At 41.3% G+C, this 17,219-nt stretch overlaps 1 long non-coding RNA gene across 1 annotated transcript; it reads right to left on the reverse strand.

Annotated features, from left to right (window-relative positions):
* Window positions 1-3,644: 3,644 nt before the first annotated feature.
* On the reverse strand, window positions 3,645-17,000 carry LOC115912664. Its single transcript, XR_004061345.1, has 3 exons — window positions 16,633-17,000; window positions 14,634-14,725; window positions 3,645-3,805 (listed from the first exon to the last, which is right to left on the reverse strand). It is a non-coding gene; the product is annotated as an uncharacterized LOC115912664 (long non-coding RNA).
* Between the last annotated feature and the right edge of the window lie 219 nt (window positions 17,001-17,219).

Here is a 17,219-nt window from a genome sequence, read left to right on the forward strand (position 1 = left end):
TGACAAAAATCCACAGATTTTTATACAAACCATGTTTTTTAAAGCAGCTCACCAGGACCTGAGGTGTTTCACAGAAATAAGATTAGTTTTTCATTTATTTTCTCTCCCAGTTACATAGTTAATTTCTTGTAACTCTTCAGCTGACATGACTGCAATAAACGAGCTTTCTTCTGTTAACTTAAAGCAAATCAAACCACATCATTCCTTCAGGGAAAGCCTCTCTGATAGGGGGATCAGAATGTAATAACTGATTCCACCCACTGGGAAGTCATTAAAGGAGCACAGGGAGGCTCCCTCCATGAGAGCAGGGATTTGGGATGGATTTATCCACTATAAAGTAAACAAGAAAAATGCCATACACAGTCCTCAGGAAAGGATGCTGTCATGGAAGGAATTTTTCCCCAGCTGCTTCGAGCACACTTCCCCAGTTTCTTGTCTGGCTTCTACCCTGCCGCTTGACAATGAAATATTGTAAAAGAAAGGGGTGGGTTTTGTGCATTAATGCAAAATATGGTCAGAATTTCTCACAGAATCACTAAATTATGAAGTGATTGTAGGTGAAAGGGACCTTAATGCCCATCCAGTGCCATGGGCAGGGACACCTCCCACTAGACCAGGGTGCTCCAAGCCCTGTTATGGTGGTTCAAAAAGTGATCAAGGTTTGGGTGCTCCAAACCAACAGGAATAAGGTGTCCATATGCAACGAAAACTGGGAGCCAAGGTCACTTAAAACTTAATTAAAAATGAAATGGACTACAGCCAGTAAGTAACCACAGGGCATATCCTGCATTGAAATATGATTTAAATCCAAACCTATTTTCCCCAATTATTTGATCACAAATCCTCTCACACATTCAAGTCAAGGACTCACGGACGAGCCTGAACTTTGATGAATCAAGAAATCTCAGTTTAGCCCTGCACTTTTCCAGATCTCCAACTGTCTGATTTTACTTCCAACCACCATAGAAGTCTCAGTTTCTTAAGCAAAACTGTAAATTTTCAGCTGTCAGGAGTTGAATTGTTGAGGTAACTCAGTGAAACAAACTTTCTCTAACAATGTGACAGGAGACCATGAGATATTAGATGTGTTGAAAATCAAGAGCTCCTTTAACCAGAAATAAAGTTGTATTAGAGCAAAATACAAGTGGCAAACCTGAGCCAAATATACCTGGGAAATTGTTAGTAGCAAAAAAAGAAAAAGTAGCAACAAAAACTGTTCAAAATATGGTATAAAATGTCTTCTCTGCATGGGAAACAAAAATAGAGGGACAAACTACAAATTCCCATATTTTGGCCAGAGTGAACTGGTATGAAGGGAGGTGGGAAGAGGTGGACATAGACCAGGGCTGCATCATGCACAGAATGCTAAAATACATGAGAAAATATCTGTGTTCCCACTTCAGTCTCTCCAGCTTGACCCCAAATTCAAGGAGTCTTGTCAGCCCTCAAGAACTTTCAAAAATAACATCAAAGCATCGAGCTTGCACAATAAATTTGCTGCGCATGTAGACAAGCACAGAGCACAGGACATCACCCAGACTCCTAAAATGAGTTTTCCATCGAATTTAAGTAGTAGATAAAGCCTTGGGCTGGCTGGGGGGTGAATTCCAAGACATAAAGAAATTATCCAGGGGAAATTCAGCTCAGCAGGGGCTACATAACCACTCTGGGACACAATGTGCTCTTTCTTTATGTGAGCCAGAGCAACATTTTTTGCTCTTGCATTAATTCTGACCATTTTTGTAGGTCACAGAGCTGTGACTTCAGTCTCTGGAGTTGCACCTTTTTGCCGCAGGACAGATCTGCTTTGCTGGGCAGAAGTTGTTTTTCTTCTGGAGAACATTCCCTGTTCAGCTTCTCAAGAGTCCTTGTGGGAAAATAAGATCTCAATGCAAATGGCTTGATTTTATTATCTTTGTTATTATTTATATTACAACATGTTTAGTTAAAAAGTAGAAAATTTCCCCAAAAAGTCACTGTAATACATTAAGAGAGAAATTCACATAAAAAATCCAGGGATTCTTATGAGCTGTTTAAATTTTATTCCTTCTTTCTTTCCCTTGACTGGATCTAGAGCAGTGCTCGCTTTGCACATGCACTCAAATAAAAGAACTCAGCTGTAACTCTCAGCTTGTTCACCCATGTGGATTTGCAACATTGCTCCAGAACTGTGCCTGTGATTTGAAAACTTCAGGTTTCTGCTTTCCCTTAGACATTAAAATAACATGGCATTAAAATCACAACAAATATTGGGTGACTTATCCAGCTCCCACCTAATGTATGGAGAATTGTGAAAACAGAATGATGTCAAAAAATTACTTTGAGAATCATCTTCCATTGCACCAGGTACTTACTTCACAATAACATGGCAAAACAATGAATTTATTTTGCAGTATATTGCTTGGTGTTTGGATTTTTAAAAAGAAGAAAAATGTATCTTCCTTCTGCCATCTGTGTGCTCTTAAAAAATATTTTTAACCCCATTTACTTGGGGGTCGTGCTTGTCTTTAGGCAGGGTTCACCATTTGCAGCTTGCATTTCCCATGGTTATCAAACTTTTCTGCCATTCACAGATAAATCCTCTCTGGTGCATGCACAGAAATGTCCTCAAAAGAAGGAAAGGATACTGGGGAGGAAAAGAGCCTCATTTTATCATTTGACCTTCCATGACTTGTAGGAATGGTTGGACTCCAGGGACGAGTCTGCTGAAAGCTGCCTGGGTGACCTCAGCCCAGATCTGTGACATTTCTGCTTCTCACACCTCAGTCAGCACAAGGGACCTGATAGGGCAGTTCTCCTCCCTCCCTGTACTTGCCCTTGTGAAGTTTTTTTTGCCATGTATTTGCTCACTAGTGGGACTCCAGTCCTGCCTGGAAGTGTCACCACACACTCAGTACAGAGATTGCTTGGGCAGAACAGCGCTGATCTCTCTAAAATGGATAAATCAATTTTATTTCTTATCTGCAGAATCCTTAGAATCCCAGAATGTTTTGGGTAGGAAGGACCTTAAAGCCCATCCAGTCCCACCCTTGCCGCACCTTCCACCATCCAGGTTGCTTCAAGCCCCATCCAACCTGGACACTTCCAGGGATGAGGCATGTCAATCCTGAACTATTCTTGACATGTCCCAAGGATCAAGCCACATAAAATGAGGCCAAATGTCCCCATTTATCCCATGTTTTCATTCCCACACTAAATAAAGCTCAGCCTATTTCCTGGTTCACTTTTTGCTTCTTCTCAGTGTGACTGAGAATTAAAGTCTCTTCATCCCACCACAAGAATGTGATCTGGTTACAATATTGGCTTATGTTTACTTCAGCAGGCAAATCACAGCCACTCTCTAATCCTTCAGTGCTTCCACCAACATTTCTCATGCCAGGGGAGAAATGAATCTACAGCCTTTTGAAATGGGTAAATATAAATACATAGTGCACAACATGCCCTGTTCCAGCTGGGTGAGAGCCCTAGGACTGATTGATAATACAGCTCCTTTCCTGCTCCACTTCTGCACTAGAAAAGCTAAATAAAGGTTTGAAGAAGTATTTCTATTTTTAGTACAGGAGTGTGTAGTCACCCTATTCTTTGTTAAAATTCTGCCTGTACCTAAGTTGGCTTTGTCTAGCAAAGTACTTGCATTTATTTTTGTCTGAGAATTTCAAGTGCTTCAAGTCTACTTCACACCTGAATATTTGCCGGAACTGCAGCCCAGATGGAGAGGTCTGTGGTGATCATCAGGCTGATCAGAAGGAGACAGTTCTCCTTTTGGATTTGCAGATGACAGCTTGGGAATGTGGGTGTCTTTGCCCTACAAAAATATTGAGCATTAAGAAAAGAACCCAGGTCAAAATCAGAACAAAACAAGATGTGAATAGGGAAATAGAGATAAATAGGGAGATATAATACACATCAATCAAACAATGTTTATATTTTCAATGTATTTAACTCCATTTACAATACAACTCTAAAAGAAATGCCACTTTGGTATTTGTTTTTCATTTCCTAATAAAATAGTGAGGCAATTTAGACAAGTTTTTCTGTCTGACAAAGAAATATAACAAGAGCTGCTGTCATTTGGACAGACTTTTGTATGTGTAATACATAATTTTTCATTCTCAGAAGCTTGTGCTGAGAATTTATAGACAATGCTTTTGTTTTGCAAACACAGAGGAAGGCATTTGCTCTGAACTGATGGGAATTTCTGCCTTCTTTTTCATTTTCTCCCCGAAGTGGAGGTGTCTGCTGGGGAAGAACAAACTCCAGTGTGATTTTGCTATAATGCACACTGACAATGAGAAAACAAAGAATGTTCCAGGACACTCAAGAGTCAGTGCAAGCTATAAAACAAACTGCTTCCAATAAAGTCAGTAGTTGTGCCATAAGAATCTATTTGAAATTTATCCCACTTATTTTAAATATTTCCTTCATAAAGAATTTTTTCTTCCAAACATTCTCTTCCTTCTGTGCTTTTTGTCATTTGGAATGAGCCACAGACACCTACAGTCCTCAAATCCTTATCTTTCCTCATAGCCATCAAATGAGATTAAACCTGGGATCAGGGGAAGAAAGTTGGTAGGAATTGTCAGTAAAAAAAATAAAACCTTTTCCATGTTGTGTTTGCAGAGAGGTTTCTTCATATCTGTATCCATTGGGAGAGAGCTTTACAATAAATGTATTTTTAGATTAAATTTGAAATTTTAGTTGAAATTAAATTTTAAGTTTAATTTAAAAATTAATTTTAAATCACATTTTAGATTTAAATCTATCAGGCAGCCATTGGTGGCCACAGAGGGACGTCACTCTAGCACCCCAGAAAAAGGTAGAAATGTCTCTCTATATTAAATTTTATATAAACCATGCCTACAGGAGTGAGCTGGGCTAGAAGAGCTTGGGAAGTTGTGTTGATATTTGTGTGGTTGCTACTGGACCTGGGCCCATGGGAGGCCTACTGGTTGTAGTTAGAGAAATTACTAGCTTGGAGATTTTCTCATAGAATGAGTCTCCTTTGGAAAATGTCAGATTCTCAGAACCCAAACTCTTTGTGGGAACAAACATAGCATATCAAAGAGAAAAGGTATTCCTGAGAGAAAGGGAAAACAGAGAAAACAAAGAAAAGAGGGGGAAGATCCTTCAGTATCCCAGAAAGAGGCATGAGTGCTTATGATGTTTACAAGAGATGTTGAAGTCCTGCTCCAGTAATTATTTCAACGGAAAAAGGAATAACTGGAATGATGCTGTGGTGCATTTAGAGTATATAAAAAAATAGTATATAGCAAAACATATTTTGGATATTTACCAGAAGTCTCTAGTTCTTAATCTAAGTAGAAAAATAAGTTTTCTGGTGGTTGTATTCATGTTTCTGTATTATGTTCTCCTTGCTGCACATTTATTTTACAATATATTAAATTACTCTCTTCAATTCTTTCTCCGTAGGTTTAGTCAGGCATGAAGCTAATAGTAGTGCTGGTAAGTACTTTTCAAGCTTAATTAATGGTCAGAAGAAATGTCAAAATTCTTGACAAGATTATTTTAGTGTGAGTAAATATTATTGTCTTGCTCAGAGTAGAGGTGAAGCCCTGGGGAAGCTTGCTAGAGGAAAATTATGACATTGCCCATTAATAATAAAGTCATTGCAGATGTTTTAGCAGATAATGTGATTGTGGAGGTGGAACATGAGACAAATGAACACTTCGGCAGCGATTTTGAAGACTAAGGAATTTAGATTTCAGAGTAGAAAACCCTCCACTCAGCCTTCCAGCTCATCCACTTTTAATAGAAATCATCTCCCCTATTTATTTGGGAGAAAAATTAACACATTAGAGACACAGGAAGAAAAATTACTGAATAAAAGATGTTTTCACCTTCAACTTCCTTCTAACATCCTATCTTTTGAGTCTGTATATGTTTTGGTCAACTTTAAATTAAATATGACAAAACCCCCTTAGCAGTTTTCAAATAACTTCAAGCTGTGAAGTTGTTTATTTACTTCCAGTAATTAACTGGAGGTTTAAAACCCAGGCTTACAAAGGTATGTAGAAACTGCATTCATATCAAGGTGTTTAACTCCCAAAATTTGTGAGTTTGCATCTTTAAATACTTAGAATCATGGAATGGTTTGGGTTAGAAAGGGGCTGGACGATCATCTCATTCCATGGGCAGGAATACTTTCCACTATCCCAGGTTGCTCGAAGCCCCATCCAACCTGGCCTTGGACTCTTCCAGGGCTGGGACATCACATTCTGAATTATTCCTAATGTATCCCAAGGTCAGGACAGGTAAAACAAGGCCAAATATGCCCATCAGGTCCAAGCTCCATCCAACCTGGCAGATTCACAGGATTTGCCTTAACTTTCTTAGTATTGATTGATTCCTACCTAAAAAATGAGAAGCCAGGCTGAGCAGTTACAGAAGGATATTCACAAAATTGCTAGAGGTTGTGTAAGGCCCAAACCAAACTGTTCTAAGGAAGACTCATAGCTCAAAAAAAAAAAAAAAAAGCCCATCTGGTGGCAGAGCTCCCCAGGGGTTTAAAAATACCAGTGCTTGGCCTGCAGACATGGCTCCTCATGCATTCACATGCTGATTAACCATCTGATTTGTCCTGCATTTAACTCTGACAATTGCTTTGCAAAACCCCAGAGTGTGCATTAAGCCCTCATAAAAACACTTGTGGGCCATCATTGTCAGCGGCACAGTGGATGTGCCAAGCAAAAAATTAACGTAACTGGACTGTTATTATCTCCAAGTAAAAGGTATTATTAGCATGACTGGAACACCTCCAATTCTCTCCCCACTCATGTTCAGTTCCCACTGCTAATAGGATCTTGCTCATTTTAGACTCCAGGAGCAGGACATGTCACCATGACGAGCGCATATGCACCAGGGCAAGTGCTGAGAGACAGCTGAGCTGTAGAAATACCAAATATCAAATCCCCACCATCACAGCAGGATTTGTTCGGAAGTCTTCATCATTCCTGGGCAGATAGAACAGATTAAATGCAGTATCCAAGATTATCTTGATGAAGTTCTCCTCTTCAATATGCATTTTTGTAAGTCTCAGAGCACTGTTAGCAAGATTTAATCAATTAATCAACATCCTTTTCCTCTTGGATACTAGTGAGGATCTGATGATGCATGAAGCACTCGCAAGGTTTTGCAGCTAAAGAATCAGCCTCTAAAAGTATTTCTTTTCAAAGACAGCGAGGTCAGAGCAGGGTTTATTGCAATCATCCCCATAGAGAGGTCAAAAATTAATACTGGGAGTAATTAACACCCTCGCTTGCCTTGCAGTCAGAAGTGATTAGTTAGTTGTAAAGTCTGGGGCCACACCAGATTGCTCATTGCTTTCACTGCCTTGAACTGTCACAAACTGGTAGTAAATGTTCCAGGCAGATGTATTAATGGGATAAACATTTGCAGAGGGAGCCTGAGCAAGTTATGTGTAGGAATTCAGAGGGAGAGGTTCAATACCACTTTTAAGAAACAGCTTTTTTTATAGTATCACTCTGCTTCCCTTTCTCTTTTCTGCTGCCTGTCTCAGCATGTTTGTGTACAATTTGTGCTGGACAGTGAACTGTGCTGAAGCATGAGATGAAGTTTTTATTATATGGCACAACAACAACACCATGAGCAAGGCAAAATGCAGACAGAAAATTATATCAGTGATGTCCACACCAATATCCTGCCTTGGTTTATAGCTCTTTACCGCTCCAAAGAGGGTCCATGATTTTCTTCATTAGCAGCCTCTAAATTTGATTTCTTATCCCTTTGTTTATTGCTTTCCCCCCTGAGAGGATGTGAAATTTTGTCCTGTCACAGGGTCCTCTTCCTTACTTTGTCATGATCCAGAGGTGAACAAGCCATGGCATCAAATATTCTTTGGAACATTCTTTAGGCAAAATATTAATTAATATTGCATTGTTCCTGAAAGTCAGTTAAAATATCAGTAAGAACATTTGTGGTTATGTAAAAATAATGCCAGGAGCATTTTGAAGGTGTTAGTCTTGGATATCTTGGGCTGTCTGATTTTTCCCTGATCTAATCCCACAGTATAAAATCAGATGTCAATCACCAGACAACAGAGTTGGCAGCTCCCTGCTGGTACAGTTACAACACACTGGGAGGGTATCAAAACATGTTCAATAAAATATAATTCAGACACAACCATGAATATAATTCAAAAGGCAAAACTCTCCAATCTGGCTGGTATTTAGAAAGAGCCAAATTGTAGGACTATGTTCCAATTATCCCTCAGAGCCAATGAGATGGGAAATAAATGGGGCTTTATCTGAGCAATGCAGAGCAACAGCATTATCAATCCCAAATCACTACTACAAAAATGGGCCAGCCTGAAGCAGGAGCCTGGCAGGGGAGGAAACCTGGATTTGGGGAAAGAGCAGGCAGAAGAAATCCTGGCCATTCCTCTGTCACTGCTACATATGTACAAGACGGTTTGGATCTCATTCTCTCAGGCAGAGTTGAGTTGAGGTGAGGCACAGAGGTGAGGTGCTCTGATTTATCCAGGATAAAAAGATCAATGAAACAACAGCATGATGTTTGTTATATCTATGGTAGATTAATTCATGCTGTAAAGTTAGAAATAAGTATATATAAAATATTAGGAGAAATCAAACCCTATGCTGGTGGCTGCTCCGGCTGGGGACTGCATTCTATTCACATTCTAACCAGTTCCCGGACAACACTAAAGATAACATCAAGCCAGTTACCGTATGAATAAAGAAATCTTGGACTATGAACTCAGCCTGACTGAAGACAGAGCTATGCATATGGTAACCCCTCCCGGACAGCCTGGAGACTGACTCGGGCCATCAGAAGGGGTTTTCCTGCGGCACCATGCATGAGAAGATATCATCTGGACCTTCTCAGAATGGAATGTCCTGAAGAAGTTCACAAGACCTGCACCTGGAAAGGATTAAGTCAACGCACTCAGGAAATATACATCTTCTGCCTGGATACTCAGACATTCTTCTGAGTTCGGACTTTGTCTGCTTCTACACATGTATAGATCCAACTTTACATGTAAAGAGACACAAAGAAATATGTGGTCATCTCTGCCTCAGGCAAAATAAACTGTATATAAACTAGCTCCTGTGAGCACTCGGTGTGTCCCTTCGGGGGAACGCTGTCACTCTGTCAGCGGGAACCCAAGGGCACCCAGCATCTGTGTCTGGGGCAGATGCTGTCTTGGCTGTGGTTGATTTTTGGCTTTTCCTAAAATTCTATTTTTTGTTAATTGACTTAATAAATCTTTGTCGATTTTTTTGATAAATTGGCTACAGATTTGATCATTTATAACATGTTCATGTTAGGGAGCACAGATCACACAAGACATGCTTAACGAGCTACTCCTAGACTTCCAAGCTATGGTGGGTTGAGCACTGGCCAAAAGCCAGTGCACTCGCTAAAATTATTCACTCATTTTCTGCTGTGAGATAAGGATTAGGAGAAGGGCAAAAACAGGCTCAAAACTTCAAAGGGTTTGAAGAAAATTTTATTGGCAGAACTAAAAGGAGAATAATAAGAACTAAATAAACTTTCAGAGCATTTCTCCTCCCCCCCCACCTCCTCTTTCTTTTCCCACTGACAACATAAACTGACAAAATCTGGGATTTTCAGCTAGTTTACCACCTCTAAAATGATCTTTTTTCAGTTCACTTAGGGAGAGGAGTCTCTCTTGCCATGCCATGGAGACTTTTCCACAAGAAACAGTTTTCTCGTGGCTTCAATGTCACAGCGAATCAGCCACCCAGGAGATGGAAATCTGATTGCCATGTGAAAGTCCTTCCCCTCAACTAATAACTTTTCCCATCATTGCTTTTGGGGCTCAATCTTTGGCTAGTGGAGTACAAGTTTAAGGATGATCTGTTCGGAAGCAAAGGTTCTCTTCATCTATCTCTGAGATTATCTTCATTTCTAGGGGCAAAGAGACTTCATCACTCCTATCTCTCTGTGTTCAAGCTTCTCATCGGATCACAGCTACTTCAACATTTGCTTGCTTCAGCACAGGTACCTTTGTTTATGTCTACAGTTTGAACGCACCATCCTCCCATGCTTTTCAGCCCAAGGCTAAATCATCTCCTCACTCTCCTCCCATCTGGATTTGACTCCTTCACTGACCTCAGTGTCTTCACCCTTTTCTTTTCTCTTACTTGAGAGAGGATTAATGTCTGTGCACTAAAAGAGTTAATATCTCGCCTGGATGTGTGGATAGTCATGTCATCTCTGCCGGGCAGCAGCCAGTCTGGCTGCATGACTGTTTTCTGTCCCCTGCCACATTCAATTCCAGCCGCAGGGTTGCTTTTCTGCGTGTGGCTGCAGGGCCACGTCTGTTCTTAGCCACATGACTTCTTGCGGCACCAGGATAGTCCCAGCAGGATGGCTCAACAGCCTGCGGCTGGAGCAGGGGCCAGAAGGGGCTTGCTTGGCCCCAGCCAAAGCTCCAGCAGAGCCGGCTTGGCCTGCCAGCTGAGCTGCGGTTGAATCTCAGACAAGCCACTCCGTGGGCCGAGCTGGCCAGGCCACAGGAGTCAGGGCCCAGCCCTGCCAGCTGTGCGGTGGGCCGCTCAAGCTCCCAGTTACCTGTTCAACAGCCAGAAGCAAGAGAGCTTTTCCCAGACTTTGTTTCTCTTTAAACGTTATTTTACAGAGGCATGTTCAGCTTTTTTAAGTGGTTTAACAGGGTGTCAGTATTGAAAACTAGCCAGCTGATTGGTTCTGTTTGGTCTGGTGGAACTGTTAGCAGCTCATCTAAGAGAATCACCTCTGTGGTTGATGGATTTCTCCTTAACTAAAAAACCAATCTTAAACTATGGCACAAGCCTAGAAATGGTTTGTATTATTAAGAAGTCTTGTAATAATTTATGTTTTCCACCTGTGGTTAGTAGTGCCAGTGACTAACCCTTAGGATCCTGTTGAAAAAAAATGAACCCAAAAACTTCCTTAAAATAGCCAGAAGTTTTCCCCTCTTCCATCATTTCAATTCCATTACTCAGGTTTGTTTTCTCTTTTACTTTGTTGTTTCTCTAGGCTGCAAGTTAAAGCACACACAGAATTTCAATCAGAATCCAAGGCAGGAGGGATTTGCAAATTCACTCCTCAAGTCCGCAGGTGCTTGCAGCTAAAGGTCAGCACAAAATGTAGCAGAAGTGTTTCCTGATCAGGTGCTGGCACAAAGCTGCCACAGGGCAAAAGTTCCCACCTTCACTGACTGTCCAAAGTGAAACTTCATCTTACAGAAATGGATGGAATTTTGTCATGGACTTCTGTGTAGTCACATTCTTTGTCCATGGCACTCCAGTGCTTAATCATGAGTCGTCTTCTGCATAAAGAAGGCTGTAGAGAGCTAATGGATTGGCCCCCCGGATCCATTAGCTCTCTACAGCCTATTTATTTAATAGAGCAAATGCCGCCATGTATTTATGAGGATTTTGCAGTGATAATTGCATGGACTGCTCCTCTGGGACTTTGGAGGACTCTGCCAAAATATCATTATTGTTAATTAATCAGATCTATTATGAGCCAGCTGCTGCTCCTACTGAAATCAATTGCATACATTTCAATAAACCCAGGTTCATTAGAATCTGGCCTCTTTTTTTTTCCTGATAAATTCTGTATTTCTTTTGTTTCCTTAAGCAAGGCCGTTTTTCCAGCAATTCTGAAGAATCCTGATTTATTTCAGCAAATTTCATGAGATTCACTCAGTCTGAGACTCAGCCCAGTAAGAATCAGGTTTATGTGTCACATTCAAAGGGGCTTCCACAACACACCAGACAGAAAAGGGTTTCTTTCACTCATTTTGAACTTGAGACATGCAGACATTAAAGAGCAGGATATGTCACACACTCAGGCCATCAGTAAAAGAATCAATAATAAAGAAAAAAGAGTCCTTTCCTGTTTGCATAGCTTTGGAGTAAATACTCATGTTTGGCTCCCTGGAGGTCTCAGAGCTGTGACTGACTTGTTTGGTGAAATGCTCTCAGTGTCACCATCACAGGGTTTTATTTAAGACCTGTGAATTCCACACTGTGCCTCATCTTTAGGTACTCAGAGCCTTTGCAGCCTCCAAACTCTGCCAACATTTCCTCACACCTACTAGAACAGTACAAAGAGAAAGAGAGATATATAAGAAAATTGTGGATTTATTTATCCTTACCCCCAGTTTAGGATACAGTTTTTAAGAGGATCCTAGAAAATGTGTTTTCTGGCATGAAGTGGCACATGGGCAGGCCATGAACAAACTCTCACAGCTCTTGATGGAAAATCAGGATGTTTTCTTTCAAAACCAAGAATTTGAACCCTCTATGGTCAAAGCAGGAGATTTGAGGACTAAAAGATACCAATAAATGCAAAGGATGTTGATACAAAAAGTTACTTCATGATGATGGAAGAAATGGGCTGTGGTTTAGGGAACTGACACTGATTTAGTCTTTCTCTCATTTAATTGACATGTGTATAGGTACCCTAATTGTCCTTGGAGGCAGAGGAGACATTTCTCACTGTCAGGGCTGAACAGATTGGCTCAATCATTGTCAGTGGAATTGCTCTGTTAATATAAAGATGTGAACATTTTCTACTAATGCTAAGTCAACTTAGGACCAGGAGCAGGTTACCCTCTAGTGATTCTGTTACCCTCTAGTGACTGAAATCTTTGAGATGCTGTAGAATGTCTTTATTGTAGACATAAAACCTTGTTCTTCATATTAAGAGGCTCAATATTAAATTCCCACTACAAAAAATCTGCTGCACAGAGACAAGGACATTTGTACACTCATTCAAGGAATCCCAGAACTCTTCCATCATAAGTAAATATATTGGTGGTTGTTATAAACTAATGTTTGTTCATCAAAATATGTAATGTAACTATAGGAGCCTGGATGTTAAATGTCACAAGACTTTGTATACTTAACAGGAAATCTTGTAAGTGCACAAGCCTTGTTTGACAAGAATAGCACAGACCCACGATAAGCACAGCAGGAAGTCCCACTCAAGATAAGAATCCGCTCGCTTGCAAAAACAGGAGGGTCGGGACCACCAGAAGGCAGGAAAAGACCCCCCTAGCAACAGCCTGGAGCAGGAACAGAAGACACGTACACAGGAACAGAGAACACGTACAGAAGACACGAACGCAGGAAGATGGAGTGGATAAAAAAGGACTCAGGAGCCTTGGGAAGTTGTGGGCCTTGGGGAGCAGAGACTCCTGGCCGCCCAAGCACACTGAACTTGCTTGTTATCCTTGCCCAATAAATTCTCAATTGGTATTCTGATTGACTCAGAGAATTCTTGATTGGCTTAGAGAATTCACAAACCTTACCTATAACAAATTGGTGCCGTGACTCTGATCCAGACAAAGGGAGACTGGGAGTCTCGGGGGGGCGCCCCACCGACTGTTACAGTGGCCCCGAGAGTTGCTCAGCCGCCCCAAACCTGGACGCAACGAACCTAAATTGATAACAAGCAAGGGAGGGGCAAGCTTTTGCCTTGTTCCTATACCCCCATAATTTTTGTGCGCAAATTCCGGGCGAACTCCGTGAGCTGGTAAGTAATAATCCCTTTGACTGAGTCAGGGACCGCTCGGTTGGGGTGTGGTGCTTTGGGGAGGGGCTTTTTGGAGTGTGTGTGTGTATGCTGCCAGAGTGCCGTGTATGAGACGTCCCCGGCCAGGACGAGGGGCGATCTGAGTGCGAACTTCTAAGTAGTGCGGTTTCTGCACCCCGCGAGGGGCCAGACCACCAACAGAAGGAGCAAAAGTGTGTGTGGGTGAAGAAGCACTCTGGTGGAAAAAGTATGTTCACTCTGGGAAATAGCGGGAGGGCAAACTTGCAAAGGAATAGTGAAAGTCCATTGATATGATCTCCAAGAGATAGGTCACTCCCCAGGGTTCCACCAAAGGAGGGTGAAGGTGAAGGAGGATGAAGGTCAGTGCGAGGGAAGGGACTGAGTCCTTCTCCACACAATTTGAAAGCCAAGGAACCCCAAAGCCGAGGGACCCCCTTCGTAGCTCCTAGGCAGGGTAGGCCTAGTACCGAAAACTAAATTGTAAGAATAACTCCTGATAGTCCACCAGGGACTATCCTGGAGACCTGGGAGGGTTTCCCTTCTAGGGGAGAAAAAGATAAAACAAAAGTGATAAACTATTGTATAGATTGGGTATGTCAAGCTTTGAACATTTACGTAAATTCTCAGAAACCAGTGAATCAGGAAAGAAGTGTCTATGCAAAACTATGGATAACATACGGGGGAATGCTGTACCAGCTAGGCTGTACCCCCTGAGAGTTGCAAGCGAAGGGAAACAATCTGAGAAAGACTTGAGAAAGGAAAGAAGGAGTGAAATAATATGTTATTACTGTAAAGGAAAAGGACACATGAGAAGACAGTGTAGAGTTAAGATGAGAGATGAACAGCAATCCCAAAATAGGGGATGCCAAAGGCTCTATTGGCTGGAGGCAACAGGACAAACGGACCCCTAATGAAACTTAAATTAGGTCCCCATCAGCAAGAATATGAGTTCCTAGTGGATACAGGGGCCAAAAGATCTATGGTTCGAACCCTTCCCCGAGGGTGTAATGTGTCATCAAAATCTGTATTGGTAGCTGGGGCAGAAGGAACCTTTCGAGTACCTGAAATAATAAAGGTGCTGGTTTGATTCCACTTCCACTCCAAAAGGGGGCTGGGATCCTTCCTGTTAATCCCAGAGGCCAAATATAATATCCTAGGACGAGATGTAATGGTGAAATTAAGAATACGAATAATTTATCATCCTTGGCCTTAAAAGATACTAAAGACACTACACTCAGCATAATTTTTCTCTTTTCATGCCAGCATTCTTAAACTGACAATTTGTGAGTTAGTATTCTTAAATTGACAATTTGTGAGTTAGTGATGTCATTCTTAAATTAACAGTTTGTGAGTTAGTGATATATGCGGAAAAAGGAAGAAAAAGCAAGTTGCAATTTGTTGAAAAAGAGGTAAAATATTTGGGACATAGGCTAAATAAGAGGACTAAAACTTTAAACCCTGACAGAGTAAATGGTGTTAGGACTTATGGAATATTGCAAGACAATGGGTTGAAAACTTTAGTAGTAAGGTAAAATTTTTTATAAAAAAAAAAAAAAAACAAAAAAACCCCTTACAACTGATGGATTATTAAAATGGAGTGATAGATCTATTAAAAGAAGAACTCTCTAATGCTCCTGTCTTAAGATGATAGATGATGTTATTCATATTTTAACATGTTGTAACCTCCCTTTTAAATTTAGGCCTATAAATTTGACTAGAAAGAGAATAATTAACAAAGGAACATAAAAATAAGATCATATGATATGCCTATGAAAGTCCTAAGAAAACTTGTTATTGGTTTCGGGGCCCAAAATAGATCTTAACTTATACCACACAAGAAAAGAGGAGGATCAGATTAAATGACGATTTAAAATGCAGGGGAAATGAGTATTTCCCCTGGGCACTAGTTATATGTATAATCATGAACAATCTACAATATATGGTGGAAACGCAAGCACTAGCCGATTAATTGGTTGTTTAGGAAATTTATATCATTGTTTAATAAGAATTAACTCTTCTGGTATGTTATATGAAAATACCCTATGACAAAGAGCCCTTGCTAAACGATCCCTTAGAGATACTGGTTAAATCGACGAGCATAATTAATAAGTTGCAGTTCAATTAATATGTTATGTTGGGTACCCACAGGCGGCTGGTCAAATCGCCAGAAAGCAATTAATCAAACGAGACCGTAGAATCAAAAAGAAGGAATAATAATTTAAATTTTACCACACATGAGGAAAGTAAATTAAAAGCTATGGGAGTCAACAAAATAGGGAGCAGGTGGAAAATTTCCTTGATGGTGGAGGAATACTGCCTAAATCTATAGCCCTCAGAATTTTACAGAAAATTCATAGTCAAATGCACTGGGGTACCCAGGCCTTGTGTGATCATTTTTTAAGGAATTATGGGTGTATTGGGAGTTATGCTGGCAAACAGAAATATGGCTCCTTGCAAAACACGGGGTATGCAGTGAGTTGATGGGAAAAACATGCAAACTATTGAAAAGGGAAAGTTGCCTTCAAACTGGTCAGCTCAAACCTGTGAATTGTGTGCTCTAAGAAGAGCACTGGAATCTTTAGCGCACAAGAAAGGAACTATATATATATAGATTCAAGGTATGCATTTGGAGTAGTGCATGCCTTTGGGAAAATTTGGGAAGAAAGAGGACCACTTAATTCAAGAGGAAAAAGATTGGTACATGAGGGACTCATTTTAGAAGTTTTAAAAGCACTAAAAAAAAAAAAATTACCTAAGAGACATAGCTATAGTACATATTAAAAGACACCAAAAAGGTAAAGACCCCAGAAATAAGGGGAAGTGGTTTGGCGAGTCAAGAAGCTAAAGATGCAGCAAGAAATAGAGCTGAAAGAGTTAATATTGGCTCCAAATGAAGAAAATTGGAGATTCCAAAGTTTAAAGAAGCAAAAACTCTGAATTTATTTGTAAAACCGTTTAATCCAGAAGAAAAGAGGAGTATAGCACATGCTGGGGAAATAACATTTTGAAAAGCAATAAAAGAAAAACGGTTAAAGTAAAAGGCTGGGAACAAAATATTACCTCATTCATTTCCCGGTTGTTCCCCCTACTCGTTCGCGGTTACACCACCCCCCCAGCCCCTGCGTCGGCTCTATCTATCCCAGTCCAGCTGCCTGGCCCGTGGCCGCCTGGCCCGCGGCCGGTCCACTGGCCGTGCTGGGGGGGGAGTAAGGGTCTGTCCTGCCGTATGGACCGTAGTTACCGCGCTGACCGCACCAAAAGCGGGAGTCCCGTCTGTCCTGTCTGTCCCATCCTCGGCTGCCCTGACTCTAGTCCGCTCCCGCCGCTGCAGCCGGGGTCAGTCACCAGTTTTGTCTCTGCCGCGTCAGCGGCCATTAGCCATGCGAGTGCTATCTGCGCTCCAGCCCAGTTTGCACCAGAACATCCCCCCGGCAATTCCAGCCTCAAACCCCGCCTTTGGAGGACTGAGATTCGGGGCCGGGCCGAGTGCCCCCCTCCGCCCCCGTCCTGCCCCGAGCTCTGTTGCCATAGTAACCGCCGCTCTGGCTGCTCAGAGGAATCACATTATCGAAACACAAAAAAGGTTCAGTGAAAAGAAAGCCGTTTCCTGATTCTTCCTGAAAATACGTGAGAAACGTTAAGCCAGG

The sequence above is a fragment of the Camarhynchus parvulus genome, chromosome 22, assembly GCF_901933205.1.
Source record: "Camarhynchus parvulus chromosome 22, STF_HiC, whole genome shotgun sequence".
NCBI classification, from domain to species: Eukaryota; Metazoa; Chordata; class Aves; order Passeriformes; family Thraupidae; genus Camarhynchus; species Camarhynchus parvulus.